Here is a 27,958-nt window from a genome sequence, read left to right as displayed (position 1 = left end):
ATCTCTATCAGAGATATATATATTTACTTTAGGACCCTTCAAAGTTCAATGCACATGCTCTTAGCATGTCCTTCAATATCTCGATAGTCCTTTTAGACTGACTGTCAGTCTGAGGATGATAAGTTGTACTGAACATCAGTTGTGCACCCATTGCCTTCTGTAAACTTCCCCAAAACTTGGAAGTAAAGATAAGGTCCCTATCCGACACGATAGACCTCAGAGTCCCATGAAGGCGTACTATCTCTTTCACATAGAGATCTACATACTGGTCAACAATGTAGTTCATCCTCACTGGTAAGAAGTGAGCTGACTTCGTATATTGATCCACAATGACCCAGACTGAATCGTGTTGGCCCACTGTCCTGGGCAACCTCACCACAAAATCCATCGTGATGTCTTTTCACTTCCACTCTGGGATATCCAGAAGCTATATTAGCCCTACTTGTCTCTAATGCTCTGCCTTGACCTGCTGACTGGTCAGGCACTATGCCATGTACTCAGTCACGTCCCTCTTCATCCTAGGCAACCAATATAAATCTTTTAGATTCTAATACATCTTCACGGTGCGTGGATGTAGAGAATAAAGGGTAGTATGGGATTCATCCAGAATCTCTTGTTTGATCCTAGTGTCCATTAGAGCACAAACCTGATCCTTGTAACTCAATAAAACCATGTCTGATACTGTATAGTCCTTAGCTACTCCAGCTAGGACGTCCCCACTAATCTTTCTGAACTGTGGGTAACTCAACTATTTATCCTTGATCCTTTCTAAAAGAGTAGACTGTAGGGTGATGTTGGCTAACTGGCCCATAACTAACTCAATACTTGTTCTTGTCATATCCTTTGCCCACTTCTTAGATATCTATCTTGCACTGTACAACTATCCCGAACCCTTCCGGCTTAAGGCATCTGCCACCACCTTGACTTTCACAATCAAAATCCTTTAATAGCTCTAACCAACGCCTCTGCCTCATGTTTAAGCCCTTCTAGGTGAAGAAGTATTTAAAATTCTTGTAATCTGTGTATATCTCATACTTCTCACCATACAAGTAGTGTCGCCCTTCAGTAGAAAAACCAACGCTGCATGTTCTAGATCATGTGTTGGGCACCTCTACTCATACTCCTTCAGTTGATGTGATTCATAGGCAATCACCCTTTATGTCTGCATAAGGACACAACCTAGGCCCTGCCTCAAGGCATCACAATAAACCTCAAACTTGTCCTAATCTGTACGAAGACTCAGAACTGGAGAAGTGATCAGATGCTTCTTAAGTCTCTAGAAGCTGTCCTCACACTTGTCTGACCATATGAACTCTGATTCTTGTGTGTCAACTATGTTAATGGTGACGCAATCTTGGAAAACCCATCCACAAAGCGTTCTATAATAACCTGCCAATCCAAAGAAACTTCTGATCTTTGAAGGATTCTTCGGTCTTGGCCAATCTTTGACCACCTCAATCTTTGTTGGATCCACCATAATTCGATCCTTACTGACTATGTGACCTAAGGAAGTCACCCGTAGTAACTAGAACTCACACTTCTTGAATTTCTCTTATAGCCTATGTAGACGCTCAAAATTCCATGCTTGTAAGAGACCGAAAGTACGTGCTTAGGTCCCATGAACGCCTACATACATGGCAGAGCCACGGTGCCCTTGGGCCACCATCGTCTCATGTCTCGCGTGCCACGTACCTGCCCAGATGGCCGAGGGGCCTCGTGAGAAGGGGCATCTCACGTGCACCGCCCCTGCTCAGATGACTGAGGGGCCTCGCGAGAAGGGGTGTCTCGGTCGCACTGCGCCTGCACAGATGGCCGAGGGGCCTCGCAAGAAGAGGCGTCTCGTGCGCACCGCTCCTGGCCAGACGGCCAAGGGGCCTCGTGAGAAGGGGTGTCTAGGGTGCACCGCGGCTGCCCAGATGGCCGAGGGGCCTCGCGAGAAGGGGCGTCGCGCGCATATCGCGTCTGCCCAGATGATTGAGGGGCCTCGCGAGAAGGACTACCTTGCGCGCACCGTACCTGCCTAGATGGTCGACGGGCCTCGTGATAAGGGGCGTCTTGCGCGCACCGTGCCTGCCTAGACGGCCAAGGGGCCTCGCGTGCACCATGCTTGCCCAGGTAGCCTCATGCCTCACAAGGGCCAGCGCATCGCGCGCCCCGTGTTTGCCCAAGTGGCCTCGCGCTTCACAAGGGCCAGCGTCTCGCACGCACTGTGCCTGCTCAGGTGGCCTCGCCCCTCGCAAGGGCCAGCACCTCGCACGTCCCGTGTCTGCCTAAGTGCCCTGGTGCTTCGTAAGGGCCAACACCTTGCGTACCCCATGTCTGCCCAAGTGACCTCGCACCTCGCGCAAGGGCCTCTCGTGAGACCCATCTCGCAGGCCTACCACTCACATCTCGTGGGTGGCCTTAAGGTGCTTCGGGCCTCTCGCGCCAAGGGCCCAAGAGCCCCATCTCGCGCCACGACCCTTACATGCACCTCAAGAGGGTGTCTCTTATGATGACCTATGGGAACCTCAACATTCAGAGGTGAAAATCCAAGTATAATTTTAAAAGTTTGTACCAGTACGATCTTGTACAGGGTACGATCATTAAGAGAGGGGACACGCCAGACAAGTAGTGGGAGCACTAGGAGAGGGGACATGGCCTGTATGCTTCTAACCAGATGTCAGAGTCAACACCACCACCAACACCACTATGCCTGGTGCCACTCCTCTGACACTCATACTAAATAAGTAGTGGAGATATCCCCACGGAACCTAACCATGTACTGGAGCCAACACCACTACCCCTGAGACCACTCTCCTGAAAATGTACTTATGTACCATCTGGTCCCCTGGACCACAATGTAACAGGGGCCATTAGAGCCCACTATAAAGGGAACCCCACTTCCACATGGAAGGGGGTTGGAAAAAACACTGTAGCATGAGACAACAAAGGAATACAAGTTCTTTTCCCCATTTTTCCTCTGCAACTATTTTCTAAGTTTCTGATTATATAGTTGAAGTTCTTCATTGATAAGCAATAGACTTTGATTTTTCTCACTTAACTTCGTTGATTACTTCTCACCGTCAAAAGTTTGGCGCCGTCTGTGGGAAGAATAAGTGTCAAGCCACCCGTCGATTATGATAAGAAAGAAATGCCGCGACGTTCTAAACGACTGAGAGAGCCACGAGAAGTGGAGGTCCACCTTGACGGAGATCAGCTGAAAGCCTCTATGAAGGATCCTCCTCCACCCACAAACGTGGAGGCCCCAAAGGAGCCTGAGGTTCATGGAGATGAAAGGGAAGCCCCATCCCCGGCAATCCCACCTGAGGAGGATTGTCCAAGGCCAACGGCTGTCCCAACAAGGGATGCTGGTGAGTTCCTGCCTCCAAGGCCACCGCAAGTGCCGAACTCGGGCTGGCAGCATCCGGGTCCATTCCATGAGCTTGAGTTCTAGATCTCGATTTTACGAAGAGGAGATACGTGAACTGCATCGTAAGAACAAAAGGCTAGAAACCACCTTAGAGAACATGGAAGATGTGCTAAATGGCATGTTGCAAGGGAAATCAAACATAACTCTCCCTAAGCGAAAAGAGGGAGGTCAAGAGGGTGCAGAAACCACAATCCCGATGGACGACGGGAGGACTCGACTCTCCACTAGTAACACCCCTCGGACGAAGCAGCGTGAACGTCCCGGACCACCTAAGCCACCCCAAAGGCTAGAGCAGAAGAACAACACTGGCCCTCATAACGAAGTCAAAGTCACCTCAAGGAGAACACCCTCAGATTTACAAGAGGAACTCAACAAGAAAAGGGCGGAAAAAAGGACTACCCCTCCTATGGCACCTCGGGAAGGCAAAGGAAATCGAGATGCTAACCTGTCCACATAGAGAGACTCCTTGAACAAGAGGAGACAAGACTTAGACACCGAAATGAGAAGCCTTCAGAGAAAGATCATCACCGCATCTGGAGGACTAGTTCCACCATGAATCACCCTTCATTAAAGAGATCTTGGCAATCCGGCTCTCAACCAACTTCAAGGAGCCTTATATGACCCCATATGAAGGGAATTCAGATCCAAAGTCATCTAGACACGTTTAACGTTATGATGAAGTTACGGGGAATTAGTAGCGGGGCTAGGTGTCATTGCTTTGCTGTCACCTTGAAAGGACCTGCGTACAAATGGTTCAAAAGACTTCGAAGAGGGTCCATCAGGTCATGGCAACAATTTTCTGATGAATTTATCCAGCAACATCACGCCGTGCGTGATTACACAATATCGAGCACAAGCCTTGCTAATATAAAACAAGGAGAAAGCGAGAGTCTAAAGAGCTACATCCACCAGTTCAATATGGAGGCAGCCAAGGTGGGGAGCTTAACTCATAGAGAGATAAAAATGGCCATCACAGCTGGAGTACACCCGAGAAGAAAATTATGGGATAACATGCTCAAAAGATAGGTCACCGATTTGGACAACTTCTACGAGCGGGCGCAGAAATATATTCGTGTGGAGGATGGTCATGAAAGCCTCAAGGTCGGAAAAGGCCAGTCACCACCAAAAGCCTCAATCCGAGAAAGCCAAAGTGGTGCAAAGAAGAAGAGGGTATATGAAGGAACGAGAGATGATCGACCTCGAAAGCCTCAGCGCACTGATGAGCGCAGACAGAGCCCCTACACCTTTTATACTGACCTCACCCATGCTAGGGAACATATTTTTGTCGCGAACGAAAACCAAGTCCCTTTGATAAGGCCCCCACCAATGAAAAAAGACCGATCAAAATGAGACCTAGTAAATATTGCTAGTATCATAAAGATATTGCCCATACCATCGCGGAATGCAATCACTTGAAGATAGAAATCAAAGAGCTTATACGTAGGGGACATTTGGGCAGATACGTTCACAGGGAGAACCAAAGACCAGAAGAAGGGGTATCCTCGCCACGGGCACGAGAGGTGGCCCCAGAAATACAAGGAGAAGTCAGGACCATTTTTGGAGGGCAGGATTCAGAGGCGAATCAAGGAAGGGGCAAGACAAATATGCTAGGTCGGCGAGACGGAGTCCACCACCATGCGTCTTAAGTTTGGAGCAACGGCCCCCAAATAGTTTCAAGGGTGAGAATGACTCGATAACCTTCACTGAAGAAGACGCACGGGGTGTACATTTCACTCTTAGCGACCCATTGGTGCTGACCATCCAGCTTGCGAACATGAGGGTACATTAGGTCCTGGTGGATAATGGAAGCTCTGTAGACATCCTGTATCACCCTGCCTTGGAGAAGATGGGATTGAACATCCGGCACCTCCCTGTATGGATTTACAGGAGATTCAACACAGCCCCTAGGGGCAATTGAGTTAGCCCCCACCATGGGATAACAACCCAGACAAACTACCATAATGGCCAACTTTTTCGTGGTAGATTGTGCCTCAGCCTTCAATGCGGTATTAGGGAGACCCTCCCTAAGAGAATTGAAGGTGATAACTTCTGTGTACCACTTAGCTATGTAATTCCCAACTCTTGAAGGAATAGCAAGTTTGAAAGGAGAGCAGAAGGAAGCGAGGGAATGTTATAACGCATCCCTCGCACGACCACGAAGCCTTCAGTGCCTCTGAAAATGGTTGTGCATGAAGGCGCAAACGCACACGAGTTGGACCCGCGAGTCGCGGAGGAACCTAGAGACGAACCGGTAAAAGAGTTGGAAGAAGTCATGGTCATGAATGAGCCGTTGAGAAAGTTGAAGGTAGGGAAAAACCTTATGGGTGACGTGAAGGAGAAGCTAGTAGAATTCTTGAAAGCCAACCTCAACGTATTCGCCTGGAGTCGCGAGGACATGGTAGGGATAGACCCAGCGGTCATGTGTCAGCACCTGAACATCGACCCAAAAGTAAGGCCTGTGAGGCAGAAAAGGAGAGCGCTGGACCCAGAGAGATACGCGACCCTAAAAGAGGAGGTTGACAAGTTGAAGGCAAATGGGTTTATCCGAGAGGCATTCTAACCACTATGGGTATCAAACCCAGTGTTAGTCCCAAAGCCCAACGGAAAGTGGAGGACTTGTGTGGACTTTACTAACCTCAATAAGGCCTGCCCTAAGGACAGCTTCCCACTTCCTAGGATCAACCAGTTAGTAGACGCCACAGCGGGGCACGAGCTACTTAACTTCATGGATGCATATTCCGGGTACAACCAAATACCCATAAACCCAGCCAATGAAGAGCACACTTCGTTCATAACAGACGAGGGACTTTATTGCTACAAAGTGATGCCTTTTGGTTTAAATAACGCAGATGCTACTTATCAAAGGCTGGTGAACAGAATGTTTGCAAATCAAATAGGAAGGAATATGGAAGTATACGTGGACGATATGCTAGTAAATACAAAGAAGGAAGAAGGGCTCACAAATGATCTCATGGAGATGTTCGACACCCTTCGAATGTTCAAAATGAAGCTAAACCCGCTCAAGTGCGCCTTCAGAGTTTCATCAGGAAAGTTCCTGGGTTTTATGGTGAATTCCTGAGGTATCGAGGCTAACCCTGAAAAAATCAAGGCATTGCTGGAAATGAGCCCACCATGAAGCAAGAAGGAGGTGCAGTGCATAACAGGGAGAGTAGCAGCCCTCAATAGGTTCATCTCCAGGTCCACTGACAAATGCCTCCCTTTCTTCAACATCCTAAAAGGGAGCAAAAAGTTCGCTTGGGATGATGAATGCCAGGAAGCCTTCACCAAGCTAAATGAACACCTTGGAAAACCACCCCTTTTGGCCAAGACAGAAAAAGGGGAAAAGTTGTATTTGTATCTAGCTGTATCAGAGCATGCTATAAGTGACGCCTTGGTCAAAGGAGAAAAGAAGCATCAGCAGCCCGTGTACTATGTGAACAAACAGTTGGTAGACGCAGAAGCCCAGTACCCAGAAATAGAGAAGTTAGCATATGCCTTGATAGTGGCTTCTAGAAAGCTGAGACCCTATTTTCATTCTCATGCCATCGAGGTGCTCACCAATACCCCTTTACGTCAAGTCTTGCACAAGACGGAAACTTTAGGAAGATTGTTAAAGTGGTCGATTAAATTGAGTCAATTTTACATCACTTACACCCCAAGGACCTCAATCAACGGGTAGGTACTTGCAGACTTTATAGTCGAGTTTGCACACCGACCCCATGAGGAGGGAGAAATAGAAGAGAATGAACTGGCACATGAAAAGCAAAAGCACCCTGAAGAATGGAGCCTCCATGTAGACGGGGCATCTAACAAAGGAGGAGCCAACGTTGGCATAGTAATGACGGGACCTGAGGGGCACAAGATGTATTGTGCCTTGAGATTCGGATTCGAAGCTTCCAACAATGAAGCAGAGTACGAGGCACTGTTGCCTGACCTGCAGCTAGCTAGGGAGATAAAGGTAACCCATTTGCATGTCTTTAGCGACTCACAGCTCATGGTGTTCCAGGTGAAAGGTGAATATCAAGATAGAGGACCAAAAATGGCTGCATATCTCACCAAGGTCAAGGGTTATTTGGATAGTTCAAAAAATGCACCATAGAACAAATCCCAAGGGAGCAAAACACAAACGCTGATGCACTCGCAAAACTCACCTCTACTTGAGACAAAGACATGCTTGAGTCCATCCCAGTCGAATACCTCTCCAACTCGAGCGTAGCCGAAGAAATGATCCATATGGTCAATAGCCCGGGGGAGTCATGGTTTGCACCCATCACGAAGTACTTAATTGACGGGGTCTTGCCTTTGGACAAAAAAGATGCCCGTAGGCTAACTTACAAAGATGCCCAATACACCCTAGTAGACGGGGTCTTATATAAGAGAGGCTTCTCTACCCTGCTCCTACGATGCGTAAATATGGGAGAGGCTTTAAAAGTTCTGCAAGAGATTCATGAGGGGGAATGTGGAAATCATGATGGGGGGCAGTCCACGGAAAAAAAAGGCCACCCGACAAGGGTACTATTGGCCTACCATGGAAAAGGATGCGAGCAATTTTGCAAAAGGTGTGACAAGTGCCAGAGCAATGCAAATTACCCCAGACAGCCACCAAATGAGCTAGTAAGCATGACCAGTCCGTGGCCCTTCGCTGTGTGGGGGATTGACTTGATTGGAGCGTTGCCAGCAGGAAGAGGAGGTGCAAAATACGCGATGGTAGCAGTCGATTATTTTACTAAGTGGGTGGAAGCAGAACCTCTAGTTAACATAACAGCTAAGAAAATCACCACCTTCGTCAACAAATTTATCGTCTGCAGGTTTGGAGTACCCTACAAGATAGTCTCCGACAATGGGATGCAATTTGAAGGAGGAGTATTCGAGGAATATTGCAGGGAAAAAGGAATGAAGAGGAGCTTCTCCGCTATGGTACACCGACAAGCCAATGGACAAGTGGAGGCCATCAACAAGATCCTAAAAAGGAATTTGAAAACAAAGTTGGAAAAGTTGAAAGGGGCCTGGGTCGAAGAACTACCCAATGTGCTTCGGGCCTACAGGACCACACCTCGTTCCACCATGGGAGAGACACCTTTTTCCTTAGCCTATGGCTGCGAGGCTGTCCTTCCAATAGAAATGAAGATTAACTCCATCCGCACTCAAGCGTATGATGACTAGGCCAATATCGCAGCATTAGCCGAGAATTTGGACCTGTTAGAAGCTAAGAGAGACAGGGCACAGCTGAGGCTAGCCACATATCAGCAACGAGCTGTGAGATACTATAATTTGAGGGTACGAGAGAGAGCGTTCAGAGTTGGAGACCTCGTGTTGCGGAAAGTCCTACCCAAAACTCGAGATCCGAGCGCGGGTGTGTTAGGAGCAAACTGGGAAGGGCCCTATCAAGTTGCTTAGGTTGTGCCCCCTAACACCTACATGCTTACACGCCTGGATGATACCATGTTACCTAGAGCATGGAAGTCGGAGCATCTAAAAAAATATTATCAGTGAGACACCCATGTCTGAGGCAAGAGTGTTATTGTTCTAGCGTGCAAGTCTAATGTAATAGCTATGACGTAGGAGGCTAAATTAGATTCCTTATTATGTTGTAAGAACGAAGTCACATTAAGTTACCATGTATTTTACATGCTTCCAATGAATATGATGTGACATTAGACAAACATGTAGTGTTGACGGTGAAATCTCGTCAACGAAATTAGGTCGGAAAACTTAAAGGTAAATGCGGCGAAGTTTAGATAAGAACTTAGAATTAACTTATGAAAGGATAAACACAGATGAACAAAGGAGTGAAAAATGAATATTTCTTAATAGCCTCTACATACAATGAATTTTCCAACCCCCCTTCAGGTGGTGTTTAGAGTTCCTTTTATAGTAGGCTCTAATGGCCCTTGGTACATGGTGGTCCAGGAGACCAAGGGGTACATAAGTACTATGTCAGGGGAGTGGCTTCAGAGGTTGTGGTCGTACATCCAGTACAGGAGCAGGTGTCAGGAGGATGTCTCCACTACTTGTCCGTACTCATGTCAGAGGAGTGGTGGCAGACGTAGTGGTGCAGGTGGTAGTGGGGTCGATTCTGACTCCTAGCCATAGACGTATGGGCCATAACTCCTATCCTTGCATACCCACTCCTGGTGTTCCCACTACTTGTTTGGTAGGGGTACCATATCCGTACTCTGACTTCTTCAGGTTTGTAGGTACATTCCATATTCATGTGTGTACCTTGCCCCTTGTGAGTATTCTCACCTCCAAGGCCATGGGCACGGGACCATGGGGCCGAGGCCATGGGTGCAAGGCCATGGGACGAGGCCATGGGGCCGAGGGCATGGGCGAGGCCATGGGGCCGAGTGCATGGGCGAGGCCATGGGGGCGAGGCCATGGGGCCGAGGGAATGGGCGAGGCCATGGGGCTGAGTGCATGGGCGAGGCCATGGGGCTGAGCGCATGGGCGTGAGGCCATGGGGCCGAGGGCATGGGCGAGGCCATGGGGCCCAGATCATGGGGCCAAGGGCATGGGCGCAAGGCCATGGGGCCGAGGCCGTAGGGGAAGGGCAGCCTTGCATAGCGTGGCCCCTTAGGTCCTTTCGGACACTTTCGCTAAGGGCTCCTGTGAGACATGGGTCTCGCGTCGGACAAGATATTAGGCTGCTTTGGTTGCTCGAGGCTAATTAAGGGAAACTGTTGACTATGGCCCTGGTCAATTTTTGACATTCACACTTGACCCCCGAGTCTATGAGGAAGTCTTTAGGCTTCCTGGTAGACTCATATTAATGCTACACTCCCTATGCTCTGGCGGTATTGCTGGGTGATCCATACCCGTTGGTGCACTTTGCTTACTTGTAAGGATATATTGACCCCTTGGGTCTTTGCTATCCTTTTATGTGTTTTTCTTATTCGTCTTCTTTTTCTCTCTCTTTTTTTTTTTTTTTTTTTTATCACGCTCGAGATCCTTTGGAACCCACACGAAAGGGGGTTCGGTAGGTCTCTCTTTGGTGCATCTTGATTGTATCTATAAGGATATATTGACCCCTTGGGTTCTAGTTATCCTTTTATATATTTTTGCGCGCGCTTATTATATCTTGTGAGAAGCGTCCTTCTCGTCATTAGGCATAGTACTATTTTTGCAAGCGTCTTCTTTGAGACCCTTTTTCCAAGCGTCTTCTTTGAGACCCTTTTTGGAAGCGCCTACTTCGAGACCCTTTTTTCATGCGTCTACTTTGGAGACCCTTTTTGGAAGCGTCTACTTTGGAGACCCTTTTTGGAAGCGTCTACTTTGGAGACCCTTTTTGCGGGCGTCTACTTATGAGACCCTTTTTGGAAGCGTCTACTTTGGAGACCCTTTTTGTGGGCATCTACTTATGAGGCCCTTTTTGGAGGCATCTGCTTTTGAGGTGATCACTCCTCGGGAGGGGACTTTCATGGCTAGATGGTCTTCGTTCGATTTTAGACTTGGTCAGTGACCCCTCTAGGACGATGCCCCCCCCTTTTATGTGGAGTCCCCAGACATATTGGTAGTATGGCCACTGGTGGAAGGTTCACTTTCTTCGTCATGGAGGTTCTTATGGCCCTCTTCTACACGTATGTACATCTGTTCTCTCGCGAAGAAGTCGTCCAAACTCGAAACTTCTCTTTTGAGCAAGTTACTCCATAACCTGCTTCCTGGACGAACTCCGGCTGTAATAGCCATCTTGAGCTCCGCTTTGGTTAAATCTCCCACCTTTGTTGCTTCCATACCGAACCTATGGATGTAGTCCTTCAAACTTTCATCCTCGCCTTGTTTGATGTTAGCAAGGCTGGTAGTTGGCATGATGTAGTCGCACACTGCGTGGTGTTGCTGAAGAAATTCATCAGAGAGTTGCTGCCATGACTTGATTGTTCCTGGCCCTAACCTCCTGAACTATTTGTACACCACGCCTTTTAGCGTAACGACGAAGCAATGACATTTTGCTCTGCTGTTGACCCCTCTTAACCTCATCAAGTTATTGAAGGAGTCTAAGTGATATTTTGGGTCTGTAGTACCCTCGTACGGAGTCATGCGAGGCTCTCTGAAGCCACTGGGCATTCGTTCAGCCTGAATATCCCTTGTGAAGGGTGAATCACGGTCGTATTCTCCATCATCCATGCGCCCCCCAAGCGTTGTGGTGATCTTGTCCTGAGGGCTTCGCATTTTGGTGTCTAGCCCCCTCCTCTTTTTGCATAAGGAGTTTTGCGGGGTCTCGGGCTGATCTCTTGCCTTGGTTATGCCCCTCGGTGGAACCGCGGGGGGTACGTCTCTTACTTCTGACCTCTCCCCATGGAGCTCTTTTCTTAGGCCAGGGGGTGCCCCTTCTGAGGGGGCTTCGGCCTCGTTCTTGCGACCATCACCTTCCCTCCGCCTTTGTTCCTGGGGACCTTTTGTTGGCCTAGGTCCCCCCTGATACTTTGTCTGGGGGGTTTTACTGGCGGAAAGTTGGGTTCCCCCATCATCTACGGGGACAGTGCTTCCCCATTTTTCATGCTCCTTCCCTTTATGCATAGGAGGGGGTGTGCTTGACTTTTGTCGCAGTAGGTCATCTAAAACCTTTTGCATGTTCTCTATCTGGGTTTCCAGCTTTCGAGTCCTTTTATGTAACTCTTGAATCTCATCCCTGTAGAGGCGAGTCCTTGAGCCTGAACTTACCGGGCGTACCCCAGGACTCTTGCTTGGCCCGTGTGTTGATGGACCTGGGTCTTGGTGGCCTGAGCATGGTGCTACCGGAGGCCGGTGAAGTGAATGCACTGGCGGCTCCAAATGACCTCCGTCGGGCCGGATGGTCAGAGATGAGGCTTCCTTCTCCTCCCTTGGGGGAAGAGACTCCTCCGGTCTGCCTCCATGTTTAGGCGGAGGGGGGTCTTTCTGGGTAGCCCTCCGCTCTACTTCATCCCGGAGAATTTTACCATCTTGTATTTGCCATAGGCGTTTTGAACGTCTTAGCATCTTTCTTTGCTGGGAATGATGGAAGAATGCTGGCTTGATGTTTGTTCTTCCCACAGACGGCGCCAAACTGTTGACGGTGAAATCTCGTCAACAAAATTAGGTCAGAAAACTTAAAGGTAAATGCGGCGAAGTTTAGATAAGAACTTAGAATTAACTTATGAAAGGATAAACACAGATGAACAATGGAGTGAAAAATGTATATTGCTTAATAGCCTCTGCATACAATGAGTTTTCCAACCCCCCTTCAGGTGGTGTTTAGAGTTCCTTTTATAGTAGGCTCTAATGGCCCTTGGTACATGGTAGTCCAGGAGACCAAGGGGTACATAAGTACTATGTCAGGGGAGTGGCTTCAGAGGTTGTGGTCGTACATCCAGTACAGGAGCAGGTGTCAGGAGGATGTCTCCACTACTTGTCCGTACTCATGTCAGAGGAGTGGTGGCAGACGTAGTGGTGCAGGTGGTAGTGGTGTCGATTCTAACTCCTGGCCATAGACGTACAGGCCATAACTCCTATCCTTGCATACCCACTCCTGGCGTTCCCACTACTTGTTTGGTAGGGGTACCATATCCGTACTCTGACTTCTTCAGGTTTGTAGGTACATTCCATATTCATGCGTGTACCTTGCCCCTTGTGAGTATTCTCACCTCCAAGGCCATGGGCACGGGACCATGGGGCCGAGGCCATGGGTGCAAGGTCATGGGGCGAGGCCATGGGGCCGAGGCCATGGGCGAGGCCATGGGGCGAGGCCATGGGGCCGAGGGCATGGGCGAGGCCATGGGGCCGAGTGCATGGGCGTGAGGCCATGGGGGCAAGGCCATGGGGCCGAGTGCATGGGCGAGGCCATGGGGCCGAGCGCATGGGCGTGAGGCCATGGGGGCGAGGCCATTGGGCCGAGTGCATGGGCGAGGCCATGGGGCCGAGCTCATGGGCGTGAGGCCATGGGGCCGAGGGCATGGGCGAGGCCGTGGGGCCGAGTGCATGGGCGAGGCCATGAGGCGAGGCCATGGGGCCGAGGGCATGGGCGAGGCCGTGGGGCCGAGTGCATGGGCGAGGCCATGAGGCGAGGCCATGGGGCCGAGGGCATGGGAGAGGCCATGGGGCCGAGTGCATGGGCGAGGCCATGGGGCGAGGCCATGGGGCCGAGTGCATGGGCGAGGCCATGGGGGCGAGGCCATGGGGCAAGGCCATGGGGCCGAGGGCATGGGCGAGGCCATGGGGCCTAGATCATGGGGCCGAGGGCATGGGCGCAAGGCCATGGGGTCGAGGCCGTAGGGGAAGGGCAACCTTGCATAGCGAGGCCCCTTAGGTCCTTCCGGGCACTTTCACTAAGGGCTCCTGTGAGACATGGGTCTCGCGTCGGACAAGATATTAGGCTGCTTTGGTTGCTCGAGGCTAATTGAGGGAAACTGTTGACTATGGCCCTGGTCAATTTTTGACATTCACATGTAGTAAAAGTTCTTATTTAACCAGATGATTATCGAGATGCGTGAATGGAATGATTAAAGTGCTTGCCAAGATAAATCTCGCCAACCACCTTGTGGCCAGAATATATAGCAAAGAGGAGGGTCCTAAAAGGACCCCTCAGCCTAAAAGGACCCCTCGTCAGGAAGATCCTAAAAGGACCCATTATATCAGGAGGATCCTAAAAAGACACTTTATGTCAGGAGGACCCTAAAAGGACCCCTTATATCAGGATCCTAATAGGACCCCTTATATCAAGATCCTAAAAGGACCCCCCTTACAAATAAAGAAGAAGACCTTGTAAGGCATCGCTTGAGTTCACAAGGATTAGCTACCCTTATGAACATCAAGGAGGTCAAAAGGTCTTACAAGAAAAGCATCCTAATAAGAGTAAATGCTTCCACAAGAGGAAGTGCCTCAGGAGAAGCACCCACCAATAAGCCTAGAATGGCCACCAAGCCGTCTAGCCAAAAAGGTTCCTAAAAGAGACCCTTGCAAAAATAGTACTATGAATAACGACGAGAAGGACGCTTCTTGCAAAAGATGATAAGCGTGCGCAAAAATATATAAAAGGATAACTAGAACCCAAGGGGTCAATATATCATTATAGGTACAATCAGGAGGCACCAAAGAGGGACCTATTGAACCCCTTCGCATGGGCTCCATAGGACCTCAAGCCTGAAAAGTAAGAAAGAGAACCTATCAACCCCATTGTGCGGGCTCAAAATGACCTCTAACATAGAGGAATAAAGACGAATGATCACATATGTATATATATATATAAAAGAGTTTTGATAATGTAACAGGACTTAGAGAAATTACAAGGAAAATAAGGCTCAAATGAGCATTAAACCACATTGGACTGAAATGGCAAAAATCGCAGAATGATAATCTCAAGGCCTCTTGTCGTAGGCGTTCCACTCAGCCGCCCTGGCAATGGCATGCTCACCAAAGGAGGAAAAATCAAAGTTTGGATTTAGAGGGTGCGCTCTATGGATCTATACTAAATGTCAGCCTTATCTACATCTAAGGAAGCGACCCTCCCCTGCAACGTTGCGATGGTAGCCTTTGCACCCTGAAGGTCGGCCTCCAAGCAAGTGACCTTCTCTTGCAGCATCACGGCCTTGGCAATCGCCCCTTCTTCTTTTTTGATGATGAAGAAGCCTTTTCCAGGGCCTTCTCTAGCTTAAGTTTGGTTTCAACAAGCTCCCTCTCAAGCCCCTGGACCTGGACCGTAAGACGGTCCCTTTCAGCATTCGACGTGGAGAGGTCCTAAGCCGAGTCAGAAAATCGCTGAGCCACTGTATAGGTCTGCACAAGCAAAATAACAATAACAATGATAAGTAAAAAAAAGAGAGAAAAGGGATAAGGCTGACGCAAGATGCATGAACTCACCCAAGTGGCGGAACGCACAAGAGTCTCCCCGAGCTCCGACATGGAAAAATTCCCAAGACCTCTCCAATCAACCTCAGGAAGATCCGTGGTGACCTGGACATACCGTTGCCAATAAGAGGCCACCATGCGGCCCACCCAGGGCACCCCTTCTGAGCCAAGGGCGCTTTGTTGGGTAGGGACAGATGACCCGCTCACCGAAGGAGGAGGGGGAGCAGGAAGATCAGAAAAATGAGCCCCCATGGACCAGGATCAAGGGAAGCCTGAGGGAAAGCATCGAAGTCCGCAGAATAGGGACAGACAAAGCCCCTCGGTATGGCCTGTTGATCGTGGGAGTGGGAGGCCATGTCATGGTCTGTAGGGGCTAAAGAAGGGTACCCTTGGGAGACAAAGGTGGTCGGTGGGGTTGCCTATGTCCTGGGGAGACCCCCTCCGGTACACACTCTGCCTCACCCCCATCAGAGTGAGGTTCAGCCAAAACAGCCTTTTTCTTCTGTGTTCCAGAAATAGTCCACAACAACTCAAGCTCTGAAACCGGGGACAACTTGTGATGGTTGAGGTTGGTCATGGTGAAGAGACGTACAACAATTTTTTCGGCAGGGTCATCCTCGAGAAATTTGTCCATTGCATCTGCCTCTGACCCGAGAACTTCAGGCACGGCGAAATTCTCTGCACAATCAACACAGTTGCCGACACGAACATAAGTTCCAAAACAGTAAGTTCCAAAAATAATTAATAATAAAAAAAAACTTGAAATACTTACTAGGAGCTGAGCGAAAGTGCTCACGAGCAGAGAGGGGACCCTTCACAAAGAAGAAGTCCTGCTTCCAAGACCCTGGGTTGGATACAGAACCCTCTATCAAGGAGACCGAAGAATTGGATTTTTGCAAAAAATAAAAGACTTTGGATTTAGGAGAGGGCATGAGGTTGTACATGAAATGCACCTCTTGGGTCGTGGGAGCACGCCCGAAGTGCTCCATATACGCAATAAAGAGGCAACTCAAGGTCAGCCAGCTGTTGGGCGCCAACTTGAGTAGAGCAAGGTTGAGAACCATGACAAAAAATGGGTGTAATGGGATTGTGCCACCCGCTTTCAAGATATGCTCGCTCATGGCCACATAACCCGGACTTGGGCGATCAGCCCGACACTTGCTCGAAGGAATGTATAATTTGTATTCCGGGCTAACACGGTAGTTTTCCGCTAATTCTAACAATTTATTTTCAGACACATGGGACACTAGGGTGGATGCCAACAGGGGGCCAGTGTCTTGATCCTCAGCGGCCACCTGTCGTCGTGCTCTCTTCGGCATATCTGCAAAACCAAAAGAAAAAGGTGAGGTGGAAACAGGGCACTTTACTCTCCATTTTTTCTTCCTAGCAAGGGTCTTCCACCGAGGCACCGAGTGTGAAATCACTAAGCAAGGGTAGACTTTGAACAAGGGTTGAGGAGAAGAAAGGATGGCCCCATGACAGTCATTAGGGGAAAACAGGGTAGGAGGCTCAGGCAGGAGATTTCCCTCCATAAACTCCAACTCCATCTGCAAATCTAAAAGGGTCACCCTAAGGTTCCCTATATGGTCGTTAAGGTCAAGGGGGAAAGATACTCTGTCTCCCCTCAAAACTGAGTCTATTTCGCTCTCTACCACCCAAATATTACATCTAAGTTTAACCATGTGCTCAAGATGATGAATATGGGCCTGCCTTAAGGTGACGTAGTCTTGGTGAGGGTTGTCCTCGGGGGACTCCGAGTCTAAAGACAAGTCAATAAACTCGACCCCTGAAGGAGCGTCAAATGGTCCTTCACATGCCATGAGACCTCGTCTCGAAAGCAAAAAAGGTTCACGTATAAATGAGAGGATTGCTACAAAACACAAAGGAATGGGCTTAAAACCTCTAGGCACAAGCGCTCTAAATAACCAAGTACGGGGTATGAATGAGGGCATGCAACTGGGTTAACTCACGACGAGCTCAGGCCAAAGTACCCCATCCCGAGTGGTGCAAATTTGGACCCAATAAACATAAAGGGGAAAGAAAGTATACCTCAAGTAAGTAAAATTGGGTGCTGTCATGGTCAAAAGAAGGTCGAGGGCCAAAAGCACTGTCACAGTCAAAGAGAAGCAAGTGGTCAAAAGTACGCGTCTGCAAAAACAAAGGAAAAAGGTGTTTTAGTCCAACAAAGTAGATATGAAGGCTTATTTATAGGAGCCATAGGCTCATCCTAACCATCGAACCTAAGGCCTGATCAATGGCCAAAAAGGGAGCTTGGCATCCCCATTGGTATCCATGAAGCAAAGTGATATGCTTATATTCAATCACAAGGATCACCACTAACACCACGTATGCTTTCAAGACGCCATACTGAAAAGTCTACCAGAGTGCCTAAAGGCCCTCTCCTAGACTGGGGGGCCAGTGTAGATGCTCAAAATTCCATTCTTGTAAAAGACCAAAGTACGTGCTGAGGTCCCATGAATGCCTACATACATGGTTGAGTCGCAGTTCCCTCAAGCCACCATCGTCTCGCGTCTCGCGTGCCCCGTACCTGCCCAGATGGCTGAGGGGACTCGCGAGAAAGGGCGTCTCGCGCGCACCGCGCCTGCCCAGACAGCCGAGGGGCCTCACGAGAAGCAGCGCCTCGCGCGTAGCGTACCTGCCCAGATAGCCGAGGGGCCTCGCGAGAAGGGGCATCTCATGCACACAGGCGCCTGCCTAGATTGCCGAGGGGCCTCATAAGAAGGAGCGTCTCGCACGCACCGTGCCTGCCCAGATGGCCGAGGGGCCTCACGAGAAGGAGTGCCTCGTACACACCGTACCTGCCCAGATGGCCGAGGGGCCTCGTGAGAAGGGGCATCTCCCGCGCACTGTGCCTGCCCAGACAGCCGAGGGGCCGTGCATCGTGCCTACCCAGGTGGCCTCGAGCCTCGCACACCCCGTGTCTGCCCAAGTGGCCTCATGCCTCGCAAGGGCCAATGCCTCGCGCACCTCGTGTCTGCCCAGGTGACCTCGCGCCTTGCAAGGGCCAGCGCCTCGAACGCACCATGCCTGCTCAGGTGGCCTTACACCTCGCAAGGGCCAGTGCCTCGCACGCTCTGTGTCTGCCCAAGTTCCCTCGTGCCTCGCAAGGGCCAGCGCCATGCGTGCCCAATGTCTGCCCAGGTGACCTCGCACCTCGCGCGAGGGCCTCTCATGAGACCTATTTCGTGTGCCTACCACTCACATCTCGTGGGTGGTCTTAAGGTGCTTCGGGCGTCTCGCGCCAAAGGCCCAAGAGCCCCTTTCTCGCACCACGACCCTTACATGCACCTCAAGAGGGTTTCTCTTATGAAGACCTATGGGAACCTCAACATTCAGAGGTGAAAATCCAAGTATAATTTTAAAAGGTCGTACCAGTACGATCTTGTACGGGGTACGATCTTTAAGAGAGGGGACACGCCAGACAAGTAGTGGGAGCACTAGGAGAGGGGACATGGCCTGTATGCTTCTAACCAGATGTCAGAGTCAACACCACCACCAACACCACTATGCCTGGTGCCACTCCTCTGACACTCGTACTAAATAAGTAGTGGAGACATCCCCACGAAACTTGACCATGTACTGGAGCCAACACCACTACCCCTGAGACCACTCTCCTGAAAATGTACTTGGGTACCATCTAGTCCCCTGGACCACAATGTAACAGGGGCCATTAGAGCCCACTATAAAGGGAACCCCACTTCCACATGGAAGGGGGATGGAAAAAACAGTGTAGCTTGAGACAACAAAGGAATACAAGTTCTTTTCCCCATTTTTCCTCTACAACTATTTTCTAAGTTTCTAATTATATAGTTGAAGCTCTTCATTGATAAGAAATAGACTTTGATTTTTCTAACTTAACTTCATTGACGAGTTCTCACCGTCAACATCCTGTGCTCTCCCAGCTTCTTTAGTACTAATCTGAGTGCTCTGTCTGTGACTGAGAGTATACCAATATATCATCAAGAAAGGCTATCACAAACCGACCCAAGTAATCTTTGAACACCCTATTCATCAGATCCATAAATGTTGTTGGGGCATTCATTAGTCCAAATGACATCACCAAAAACTCATAATACCCATACCTGGTGCGAAAGACTGTCTTCGGTATATCTTCCACCATGATCCTTAGATGGTGATAACCAGATCAAAGATATATCTTGGAGAGTACCGTCCTACCCTGTCACAGATCAAACGAATCATCAATCCTTGGCAAAGGATACTTATTCATGATAGCTTTGCTAGAGCCATTTTGTACGGTGCCCTAGACACTGGCTCTGTCCCTGGAGCCAGCTCAATCACAAAATCTATCTCGCTGTGTAGAGGTAACCCTTGCAGATCCTCTGGAAACACATCCAGAAACTCACAAACTAATCTGGTCTGTCCTTGTCCCACTCGCACGACCTGAGTGGTATTCACCACACTAGCTAAGAATCGTATACATCCCCCAAGAAATAGGTCTCTAACTCTAAGTACAAATATCATAGGTATACGGGGTCCATGCACAGTGCCAAAAAATACAAAGGGATCCTCACCCTCAGGCTCAAAGGTTACCATCTTCTTCTTGCAATCTATCGTTGATCCATACTTCTCTAACCAGTCCTTACCGAGAATGATATCAAAGTTAGTCATAACCAACTCTATCAATTCAACTGACAACTCCCTACCATGGTACTGATCTGACCCATCTCTTGGAAACCACTAACTCCCAAGTAGGCAGCATAGTACCAAACCCCATAGGATAAAAGTCACAAGGTCTACACAGTCCATTAATAATCCTCCTAGGAACAAAAGAGTGCATAGTACCCAAATCAATAAAATTAGTATAAAGGGTCCCAGAGCTAGAAAGATGATTTGTAACCACCGAAGGACATGCCTCGACCTTCGCCTGGGTCAAGGAGAACACCCGAGCTGGCGTCAGGCTGTCCACCTTCTTGGGCTATTCCTTCCTGAATTTCGTGAAATACTTCTTCAAGTGTCCCACACTATTGTAGACAAAGCAGGACTTCGCCCAAAATTCACCAATATGGTGCCTCCTACACCAAGTACACTTTGGGAATGCTTTCCAGGTCTCACCGCCACACTAGTAGCCTATCTGTATGCCCCGTGGTCTCCTATTTGGCCCTGGAGCTGAAATTGTATCTAAAGTGTTTTTCTTTTGGTCAATAGGGCCTTCGCCCCTGCCAAAGCCCGCAAATGGAGGTGATGGCCTCCTAGAATCCATTATGGCCACATTCTCGTGCCAAATCTTGTTCTCTGCGCTCTCATCTATGAGCGACTTCTCCAAAGCTTGTGCATAAGTAGTCACTCCTGGCACAGTAGTGATACCAACATCTCGGGCTATCATAGGTTGTAGCCCCTACAAAAACCTCTCTCTTCTGGTCCCATTAGTGCGCACAAGATCCCCGACAAACTTTGCCAATCTATCAAACATGCAGGCATAATCTGTCAAACTAACATGTTTCCCTAAAGTAATTTACTAAACTCTTGAGCCATTGCAGCTTTAACTGCGTCGTTGTAGTATTTCTCATTGAACAGAGTTCTTAATTCTTCCCATTATATAGTATTTACATCTCTGATCTGTTGATTTTTATAGATCAAATCAGAGATTATACATAGCGGAACAAAAATCAAAATTGTTAATTTAACCTCACAAGATTTCTAGATCTAGTTCTTCACATACATATATATATATCGAATCAAAGAGACGAATCAAAAAATTACCTCAAGTCCTTCCTTGCTGCTATCTTTTTGTACGGCAAAATCCTTGAGATCTCACACCAAGATCTTCCAAAATGTTCTCAACACACACAGAACGAGTGTGGGCTCGTTATACAAAATAATAGGCAAAATCTATTTATCAGATGTTCTCAACACATGAAATCTGATAAAGTTTGGACCTAAATATGTGACGAACAGTGACCTATGCTTGTAGCACTGTTCCATTTCTCTCAGGGAGATTTCACGATATATTTTCTATCTCTGAAAAGTATCGCTTTGGAAAAAAAACTTATATCCTATATTTAATATATCCAATATATTAAAATAAATAATATTAGTTATTTTAAACAATTTAAAAATAACTAATCAGTTATTAGATCATTGTTTAAATAATAATATATTAATCATATTAAAATATCTCATTATTTATTTAATATTTAAATAACTAAAATTGTTGAACCAAGATTCTCCTAGAATCTTCTTGTGCGTGTAGCACAGTGTCTGTGCACTATGCTACACGCCCAACCCATGCGAGGGAGAGCATGTGATTTTCCCAATTTTTTTCATCATTATTTAAATAACAAAATTCCCAAAAATAAATTAATTCAAAATTAATTACATTTTTGTTAAATCATATAATTAATTAATTCTAAATTAATTAATTACACATAATTATACAATAATTATGTTTAGTGCATAGAAAAATATTTTACTTATAAAATAAGTCATTTTTGCCCATTTTTGTATTTATCTTTGTCAGTGTTTGTTTGAGCCATTTCGGGGACCATGGATCTATAACATTAAGCTCCAATAAATTAAAACTAAATAATTAAACTCTTTAATCATAATAGTTAATTTATTAATTCCTATAAATTCATAATTGAACTCTTTATGTTATAAATATACTATTACAGAAATCTTATTTTAAGTTGTCCATTGATATAACCATCTTACAATAGTTTAACCCTCTAATTAATTAGTTCATAAATTAGAATGGAAGAATTACCATTTTACCTTTCTATTTTACTTCTTATTCCTTAAGTACCATTAATTCACTAGTGAATAATTAATCTATAATCGAATTATAGATTTGAGCTCAAAATCATTCAGTTCCAGAATTAACCCTTAAGGGAACCAATATACGATTCATTAGGAAATATTAGATTCAGTATTGTTGATACATGTTCCCAGCCATCCATGATATTAAATCTACAAAATAAAATTCATTAGCCTCATTCTATGAAGAGACCTTAACGAATGAATCAAAAGATTTAATAAACATAAACAAGAGTTCATGAACACTCAGGATTTAGGTTGATCTATAATTGATCATCAGTTATGATATGAATTACAAATCTTTATTATTAAATGGGTTTTGGATAAAGACTTTTATTCATATCGGTCTCTGTCATATATAATCATATTATATAAAGCACCTTTACCGAGATGTCTTACCACATCAATAATCTGAATCTAGATTATTTGTATCAACATGATACTCAGTAAACCGTACTTCCAACCCTAATTAAAGAATTTCATAACTTCAATTTGTTGTTGACTATTTTTATTCATTCATGTGATCTTAATTCTCTCATACAAATACAAGATCACATCCTCAATAATGAATATGGAATTTTTCTGATATTTACAAAGAAATTATTCAAACAATAATTTAAATAATCTAAATATAACAATAATAGACCATTGTATTTAATTATTCATTAATAAATGTCTTTTACATGCTTTTAGGACATACTTCTAACAATCTCCCACTTGTACTTAAAGCAAGTAAGGCATTTCTCTTAATCCCATATTACGTACATGACCCTCGAATTGCTTTGTAGGAAGTGTCTTCATAAAGGGTCTGCCAGGTTGTGTTCTGATGCGATTTTCAGAATGGACACATCTCCTCTATGTACGATTTCTCTAACTAAGTGGTATTTACGCTCTATATGCTTTCCCCTCTTGTGGCTTCTTGGTTCTTTAGAATTATCCACTACTCCACTATAGTCACAGTATAGAACAAGTGGTTTCTCCACTTCTGGAACCACTTCCAGATCCGTGTAGAACTTTTTCAGCCAAACTGCTTCTTTAGCTATTTCACAAGCTGCTATGTATTCAGCTTCCATGGTTGAATCAACTATACTGGATTGCTTAATGCTTCTCCAGACAACTGCTCCACCACCAAGAGTGAATACTGACCCAGAAGTAGATTTTCTACTATCTTTGTCTATTTGAAAATCTGAGTCAGTGTATCCAGTTGGTTCAAGGTCACTACCCGAATATACTAGCATATAGCTTCTCATTCTCCTGAGATACTTGAGAATATGTTTCACCGAAATCCAGTGTTCCAAACATGGATTTGACTGATAATGACTGACAATCCTTGTTGCATAACATATGTCAGGTCTAGTACATAACATTGCATACATTAGGCTCCCTACAGTTGATGCATAGGGATACTTTCTCATGTCCTCTTGCTCTTATGGTGTCTTTGGACACTGATCTTTGCAAAGAGTAATTCCATGTCTGGTCGGCAATTGACCCTTTTTGGAATTTTCCATAGAGAATCCTTCAAGCACTTTATCAATATAATTTTCTTGTGAAAGTGCCAAGAGCTTGTTCTTTCTATCTCTTAGAATTTTAATGCCGTGAACATAGCTCGCTTCTCCCAAATCTTTCATTTGGAATTTGTCAGACAACCATTTCTTTACATTTGATAATGTCTATACATCATTCCCAATGAGTAGGATATTGTAACGCCCCAAACTCCGAGGATCGTTACAGTGTGCCTTATAAACAGTGCTAAACTCGCTAATCGAGTCATTTGGCCAAAATCGTATAACTAAGTATGATTAGCGCTTTAGGGATTAAAATTTTTGGTTAAGATGTAACGTTTCATTAGAACATTTACTGTATACATTGGGATCCCAAAAATATAATTTAAAGGGCTATTACAAAACAATATTTACAATAGGCCGATCTAAGCGGCAAAACAAGGTTTAACCCTAGTTCCTCTTTCAACCCTCGGCCGTGGCGGTTGAGCAGCCGCATATGTACACATCGTCACCTAAGCTCTCCAACTCAAGGATGGTCCAGCTTTCTTTTGCCTTTACCTGCACCACATAGCACCTGTGAGCCAAAGCCCAACAAGAAAACTTAATATGCACATGAACATTAATAACATGTCATCAAATCATAAGGCACACGCCTAGCAGATATAGCCCTATTTCAGCAGGCAAACAAATCCACATAAAGTTGAGTATAACACATCAACCAATGACCATAATAGTCATCCAGGGCTTTTAGCCCCAAATAGAAGAGTGACAGTTGTACTAGTCACTAAGGTGGGTTCCGTTCCCAATAGCCATGTGACGATAGGGTCACCGGGGCTTATAGATAAGTGATCCTTTCACTAGCTTAAACAAGATAGGTATCTGGTGAAATAGTCACCAGCATAAACCTATCGAGTAGATAAGTGATCCTTTCACTAGCTTAAATAGGATAGGTGCATGATGACTAGTCACCGACATAACCTTCCTCATGACCATAGAGTCATAACCATGGAGTATTGCTCCCTAGCCATGTGATAAGCTGTCACCTAGGCCTTTGGCCCTGGCTCTGAGTAACTAGTCTTAGACTAGACAAGCGCTTATAAGTTTCATTGACCTTAGGGGCGGTCCAGCATTAATACCCCACATGAGTCATTCAATGCTGATATCGATTAGATCTACTCTTCATTCAGCCCTGAGTTCAGGACACTTATGCCGTTTCTGACTCTTAGGTCAGAGATACGCGACCAGTGTCGATTCTGAACAGTTGGTACCATACACAAGTAAGCAATGCCACCAAACATATATCATATGTCAAATATTCGAATACAGGGCATTCAACATGCTTACTTAACAATTACTAGTACAATTAGGATCATGCATAAACACAGAGGCTCAAGCTCTGACCAATCTCATATTCAGTATACATAGCATGTCCTAATCACATGTTTCTCATGGATTACATTTAAACATCCAACATGCATCAAGAATAACCATGCATGTCACATATACACAGGGTGCAGTTTTCTTACCTCGGGTTCGAGCATGAATTAGAACAAGAACGACCCTTGAGAACCATAGATCCTTTAATCCTTTAGCAGTCACCTAGTCATAACCAAACATAACCTCCGATTAATGAAAATCAACAAAGATAGGGTCTTGATCTAGACCCCACTCTCGGGACCCCGAAATGTACCCACACGGTGAGTAGACTCGATCTCGGGCCTTAAGGATTGAAAACCCGAGCCAAAAACCCTTAAAATCACTCAAAACGGGGTTCTGAAGAAATAAAGAACCACAAACCGCCACAAACATATCCTATGTAGCGCTATAGCGCCCTCTGATGGGCGCTGTAGCTCTACCCCCAAACTGAACCACCCCTGAAACCTCCTTCTTCGATTCCTTCAATTCTAACTCGATTCCAATGCTTCCAAATCCCATTTTTGGTGCCAAATGAACCCAAAAACCATCCTCACATGCTCCAAGCATCACAACCACAAGAACCCTAGCCAAAACTTTAATCAATTCCCAACTTTTCAACTCAAAAAACCAGCTGAAACTTAACTCAGAAAACAGAGCAAAACCAAGAGTTCTACTGGCTAAAAACTCACCTTAATCTCAGCAACACACCCAGTTCAAATGTGGAGCATAACCCTAGCTTATCCAACCTTTGTTCCTTGGCTTGGTTCCTCAAGAAGAGCTTGAAAATCCAAAGAGAAATGGAGGAGAAAAACCATCGGGAGAGAAGGGCAAATAGGACTCTGTTTTTGACAAGGTTCTACAGCCTTAATGGCTTATATCTATCCTAGGGGTGAAAAGACCAAAATACCCCTAGGTCTAATAAGAGTTTCTAAAGGCTCCCAAGGGCAAAATCGTCCTTTTGCACCTATTTTGTTAATTATAATTAACACTTTTCAATTTCCGCTATTCTTGATATTCTCAAACACCAATAATCCATGCCCCGTTACCCTTTTAACTCTCGGCAACGCTCTAATCATTAAACTCACCCCGAGACTCACCCCGAGCCCCGAACTTAAACCCGTTATGACCAGACCGAACACTTGCATTTTATGATCGTCTCATGCCGAAAGGCTCGAACAAATCCACATATAGTGTGGTACCATTCATAACTCACCCACATGCACGAAAATACACAATCACGCCCTCAACGGGCCAAATTACCTAAATGCCCTTATAATTATAAATACCCCCATATGCATGCATTTATCATCATATACTAATATAATTCACATAAACATGCATATGATTACTAAATAACATAATAAATCAATTATGGCCCTCCCGGCCTCCTAATCAAGGTCATAACCCTTATTAGGAAATTCGAGGAATTACATATATCATCAACGTAAAGAACTAAGAAAACCACAACTTTCCCTTTGATGTATTTATAAATACATGCTTCGTCAACATTTTGTTCGAAGCCATATGTTTTGATAGTTTCATCAAAAGTTAAGTTCCAAGATCTTGATGCTTGTTTCAATCCATATATGGATTTCACACAACTTGCATACCTTTTGATATTGATCCTTCTTAATAAACCCTTCTGGTTCTTCCATATATATGGTTTCATCAAGTTGGCTATTTAGAAAGGTTGTCTTGACGTCCATTTGCCAGATCTCGTAATCATAGATGGCAGTTATGGATAAAGTATGCGAATGGACTTAAGCATGGCTATAGGAGAAAACGTTTTTTCATAATCTACACCCTCTCTCTGTGTGTAGCCTTTGGCCACAATCCTTGCTTTATAAGTCTCTACCTGTCCATCTGCACCCCTTTTCTTCTTGTAGATCCATTTACATCCAATGGCTTTAACATTGTCAGGAAAATCTACAAGTTCCCAGACAGAATTGGAAATCATTGATTCCATTTCTTGATTCATGGCAGCTTGCCACTTATCAACATCAGGGTTTTCCATTGCTTCATTAAATGTCAATGGATAGTCCTTTTCAGTATCTGATACAAGAACATGTGCCTCATGTTCGTAGCGAATAGGTTGCCTCACAATCCTCCCACTACAACGTTGCACTGGTTTTTCCTTTTCAGGAATTGTGGTTTCTTTGGTTGTTTTATCATTAACTGATGAGGAAGATGGAGATGAAATTTTATCTGTCATTAGTTCTTGTAAAATTACTTTGCTCTGAGGTTTAAAATCATTCATATAGTCGTGCTCTAAAAAGGTTGCATTCGTCGAAACAAATATCTTTTTATCACTTGGCCTACAGAAATATCCGCCTCTTGTTTCTGGAGCATAGTCCACAAATATACACACTTCAGACCTTGAATCCAGTTTTCCAGATTTAGGTCTTAGCACATGAGTAGGACAACCCCAAATACGGAAATGTCGTAAACTAGGTTTATTTCCATTCCATTATTCTAGTGGTGTCTTTGTCACAACTTTGGACAGAACTACATTCAAAATGTAATTAGCTGTTTGAAGTGGATATCCCCAAAATGATAAGGGAAGTGAAGAGTAGCTTAACATAGACCGGACCATGTCCAACAAGGTCCAGTTTCTTCTCTCTGAAATTCTGTTTTGTTGTGGTGTTCCAAGTGCTATGAGTTGGGATAAAATACCATGCTCCAGCAAGAAATCTTTGAATTCATAATCCAAATATTCACCACCAAGGTCAGATCGGAGTGTCTTTAAAGATTTACCTAATTGCTTCTCAGCTAAGGGTTTGAAGTCTTTAAACCTATCAAAAGATCTGACTTCTTAAGCATTAGGTAGACATGACCGTATCTAGAATAGTCGTCAGTAAATGTGACAAAATATTCATAACCACCTCAAGCTTGAATGTTAATTGGACCACATACATCACTATGTATAAGCACTAGTGGTTCTTTGGCTCTATTTCCCTTTGAAGTGAAAGGTCGTTTTGTCAATTTTACTTCTAAACAGGATTCACAAACTGGTAGGGTTCCAACTGTTAGTTCC

Source organism: Humulus lupulus, chromosome 9 (assembly GCF_963169125.1).
Source record: "Humulus lupulus chromosome 9, drHumLupu1.1, whole genome shotgun sequence".
Taxonomy (NCBI): domain Eukaryota; kingdom Viridiplantae; phylum Streptophyta; class Magnoliopsida; order Rosales; family Cannabaceae; genus Humulus; species Humulus lupulus.
The sequence above is the reverse complement of the archived record's forward strand: the minus strand, read 5'-3'. Positions refer to the sequence as shown.